Source organism: Rattus norvegicus, chromosome 9 (genome assembly GCF_036323735.1).
Source record: "Rattus norvegicus strain BN/NHsdMcwi chromosome 9, GRCr8, whole genome shotgun sequence".
Classification (NCBI taxonomy): domain Eukaryota; kingdom Metazoa; phylum Chordata; class Mammalia; order Rodentia; family Muridae; genus Rattus; species Rattus norvegicus.
This window is the reverse complement of record NC_086027.1, coordinates 39,897,618-39,902,456: the sequence shown is the minus strand read 5'-3', so window position 1 is coordinate 39,902,456 and position 4,839 is coordinate 39,897,618. Positions and strand designations below refer to the sequence as shown.

The 4,839-nt window shown below is 40.0% G+C and overlaps 1 pseudogene; it reads right to left on the bottom strand.

The window, feature by feature from the left end:
- Positions 1 to 769: 769 nt before the first annotated feature.
- Positions 770 to 2,796, bottom strand: Hnrnpa1-ps17 (heterogeneous nuclear ribonucleoprotein A1, pseudogene 17; annotated as a pseudogene).
- Between the last annotated feature and the right edge of the window lie 2,043 nt (positions 2,797 to 4,839).

Below are 4,839 nucleotides of genomic sequence, written 5' to 3'. Positions count from 1 at the left end.
AGAGATCTAGAGGGTCCAGGTTGGTTGAGGCTGCTGATCCTTCTACAGGATCACCTTCCTCCTCAGCTTCTTCTAGCTTTTCTTTCCTTTCTGTTTCTGTGACTCTTTCTGTCTCTGTCTGTTTTCCTCTCCCTCTCCCTCTCCCTCCCCCTCCCCCTCCCCTCCCTCTCCCCTTCCCTTCCTCCTCCTTCTCCCTCTCCCTCTCCCCTTTCCCTCTCCTCTTTCCCTCTTCCCTTTCCCTCTCCCCCTCAGCTTATTACTGAGTAGCCTAGGCTTCTTCAAACTTATGACAAACATTTTATATCAGTTTTCTAGTTTCTGAAATTACTGGCCCTTGATTCATTTTATTTTGACCATGGGGTTTGAGTGATTTTCTCTCTCTCTCTTTCTTTCTTTCTTTCTTTCTTTCTTTCTTTCTTTCTTTCTTTCTTTCTTTTTTCCTTCCTTCCTTTCTTTCCTCCCTCCCTCCCTCCCTCCCTCCCTCCCTCCCTTCCTTCCTTCTTTTATCTTTTGGGGAGAGAATTTCTTGTTGTAGTTAAATACTGGATATAGTGTTATTTTTTTTCAAGAGAATTAAATTGTTTATTGAGTACACATGATAATGGATGATACATGAGCTTCATTCCCATCTGTTATTTTATCTGATACCGTTATTCAATTTTGATATTGCTTAGGGTGTGCCAACAACCATTTTATAAACAAATTGTGATCTTGCTTGGATGATCCTTTCAATGGTGAAACTCATTACATTACAACAGCAACTGGCAGTTTAGGAACACCAAGGTTTTTGAAGACAATGGCTTCTCCACCCAAGCAACCATAAATAAATTCGAAATGGAATTTGGCACCACCCTGAAGGAATTCTAACTTCACACTGTTGGGGAAGTTTACCAAGATGGCTTCAGAGTAGACTAACTTTACACAGCACATTAAAAAACCAAGACACATTTATTCAGCATCATGATCAGACTTTTACATTTAGCAATCAACAACATGGGTGAAAAAGGTCTATAGTAAAACCCTTCGTTGGAATGCTTTACACTTGCCACAGAACAGGAACTAAAATAACCTGTTATACAATTAGTCACAGATACAGTCCTGGAGTTTTTGCCGACACACATGAGTATCGTCTTCTTTGTAGCAGCTAGGCCCTGCCAGCACTGTGCTTGGCTGAGTTCACAAATCTGTTCTAACCTGTAGCTTCCCTGTCACTTCTCTGGCTCTCCTCTCCTGCTAAGCTTTGTTTCCTGGCTGTAATTAGAACTTCCTGTCACTGCCATAGCTACTGCTGCTGCTGGAACCTCCATAGCCACCTTGCTTTCGTGGTTTAGCAAAGAACTGTCCTCTACCACCATAAGGGCCAGAGCTCCTACCTCCAAAGTTTCCTCCTTTCATCGGTCCAAAATTTGATGACTGGTTGCTGTAATCGCCAAAATCATTGTAGCTTCCACCACCTCCAAAATTGCTTCCACTACCAGCGCCAAAGCCGCCTCCGCCTCCTCCGTTGTTATAGCGGTCATAGCTGCCACTTCCGCCATAGCCACTGCCCTGGTTTCCATCACCCTGTCCACCACTTCCATAGCCTCTACTTCCTTCACAGTAACCAGGGCCTCCTCCTCCGAAATCACCATCATTGCCAAATCCAATATAGCCATCCCCACTGCCACCATATCCACCACCACCACGGCTGCCACCAAAGCCACCACGACCACTGAAGTTCCCTCCTCGACCAAAATTGTCATTGCCACCAAAACCATCTCCACGACCACCACCAGAGTTTCCGGAACCACTTCGACCTCTCTGGCTGGACGAAGCACTAGCCATCTCTTGTTTCGACAGAGCCACAGTTTCACAGTTGTGGCCATTCACAGTATGGTATTTCTGAATAACAATCTTATCCACAGAGTCATGGTCATCGAAGGTGACAAAAGCAAATCTCCTCTTTTTTTCCACTGCCTCTGTCAGTCATAATTTCAATCACTTCAATTTTCCCATAGTGTTCAAAATAATCTCGTAGGTGATGTTCTTCAGTGTCTTCTTTAATACCGCCAACAGAGATCTCCTTCACAGTTAAGTGGGCACCTGGACTCTGAGAATCTTCTCTTGACACAGCTCTCTTAGGTTCCACAAAACTTCCATCCACCTTGTGTGGTCTTGCATTCATGGCAGCATCCACTTCTTCCACGGTGGTGTATGTGACAAACCCAAAGCCTCTGGATCTTTTGGTGTTTGGATCTCTCATTTCCACACAGTCGGTGAGTGTTCTCCATTGCTCAAAATGGCTTCTCAGACTCTCATTGGTTGTTTTGAAGCTCAGCCCTCCAATGAAGAGCTTCCGCAGCTGTTCCGGCTACTTGGGGGACTCTGACTTAGACTTGACAGCAGGGTGATGAGAGCGTTCAGCGATGCTTCCTCAGCAGCTTCAAAGAGCAGAAAGCTATAGTGTTATTTTTATCACATATATTCGAAAATTTCTTTCCTATTTGATGTAAGTAAAAGAATGACAGAAAGTATGCAAAATAAAGATGTCATAAAATAGTATAATAACTATTGTGTAGATTTGGCCAAAAACCTAACATGACCTTTTATTAAAACAAAAAAAAAATGTTTATTTGGTTTCAAATCAGAATAAAGAGTTGACAGTTCCAGGTTTTTACTACAATTTTATTTCCCATTCAAAATATAATCACACTGTTTTTCTAGTTATTTTTGTTTACCTTGCGAGTTTTTTAAAAATATTTTGCTTTTGAGTATTTCCACTTTATAGCGTTGCATTTGGATAGCATTATATTCCATTTAGACTCAAAACCCACTGTAAATTCTTCTTCATTAGTGCTATAATGTTGGGAATGGTTGAGCATGTCTATAATTTCAGGAGAATTGTTACATTAAAAATAATGCAATATTTGAATACTTATTACTTTACTTAAATGATGACAATTCAAATGATTATTTGTCGATTTAAGTTTTTACTTTTTATTTTTTAACAATTTCTCACACACACACACACACACACACACACACACACACATGTATATGCATTTCCCCAATAAGTCTTCCTCGACCTTCCTTTTTGAAGTTATGGTTATTTTGTGACCCACATTTTATTTGTTTTACTTCAGCCTCCTAAGTGGGGGGAGTGCAGGCACATGCAGCCATGCCTAGCTGTTCCCTTCATTTAAATCTCCACAAGGTCTCAACTCTAACATTCAATTTTTCCCTATTGCTTTTGTATTCAGAATATATTCTCACCAGAATTCCACTGGTTTCTCATAATTAAATCTCTCTCCTATTTATATATGTATTGATAACATGATTGAATTTCATCAGTACTAGTTTCAAACAGACTGGAGCAATTTAAGGATGACAAAGTAATTTAGGTCGATGTAATTTAGTTTTATGTTTCCTAGTAGGTGGAAGAGTAGACTAGGGGGTGACTGATGCTGTGGACAGGGATTAATGATTTTGATGAAATGCATGTAGAGTATTAAAGGACAAGAGACGGAAATAAAGAAGTTGAAAATTCAATGCTATGAATATTTATTAAATGTGCATTAAGTATTTATTACTTTCTCATAAATCATTCCAAGACTCAGTAAGTAAAAGAAATAATGGGTTGAGAAAAAGGATGGAATGGTTAAGAAGCTCTATACCAAGCACACTCATGAACTGAGCTTACGTGTTTACATGCAGTGTTCCTACGCTTAATGGTTATGAAGAACATCAATAAATTGGAATAGATCTATGTGTAGGTTATAAAGCCAGTTGGCTCAGGTCTATTATCTCTCTTTTGAATGTGGGACCTCACTATCCTAATGACAAATTAACTGGATGAGCAGGAAATATTCTAGCTACAAAATTTATGGCACTTATATTTACTTTATTTTGCAATGTCCATTGAAGTTAAATTATCTGCATTTTGTGATATTTGTTGAGTTTCATGTGGTAACAGTCTACATATAGAAAGAAAGTAGAAATTTATTAATTCTAATTCCTCTATGGAATGAAATTACATGTTAACTTAATGAGCAGTGTGTGTGCGTGTGCGTGCACGTGCGTGCGTATGTGTGTGTGCACGCGTTTGTGTGTGTGTGTGTGTGTGTGTGTGTGTGTGTGTGTGTGTGTGTGTCTGCCTTTACTGTGTAAGTGACAGGGTCACCAAATAAGACTGTGCAGTCATGAGCGGCATTGGAGTAGTGGAGCAGAGCCCAGGTTTAGTTTACAGAGTTCTTCCCAATCTATTTAAAAACAGTTGTTAACCCAGAGGGCTTCCAGTTTCTCATTCAGGCAGAGTTGTCATATAGCATCTTGGGTCTAGGCTCAGATGCGATGTGATGTAATGTGAACAAAAATCAAATAGAATTCAGTTACAGAGGAAGAATAGCAATACCTGTTTCTATTGGCAAAATAACCTGAAAAGCATACCTCTTAGAAAAAAAAATAGACTTCATTAAAAAAAGTCTATGTAAGCAGAGGCAGCTGAGACGTGTAATGGAAATAAGAACCTGAGGCCATGATTCTAGAGAAGAGAATTGGAGAGCACTGCTCCTGATATTTCCTTGGGACTTCTGAAAGCACAAGCAGCTAATACGGTCCATCTAAAGAAGTCCCACACAGGGCTGGTAAGTGCAAAAGCACCCTGTTAAATTTAAAAGAACACAAACCTCCCCCTGGGTACTAGGAAGAAGAAAATGAGAGACTGGAAACTCTTCAGGTAAGCCAATGTATTAGTTAAGGTTTCTACGGGTTCTAAAACAATGTGACCAAGGCGTTACAGAAGAAAAGATTTTATTTGGCTTATAATGCCAATGGGAAAATAGTCTATGAGCGTTGAGCAGA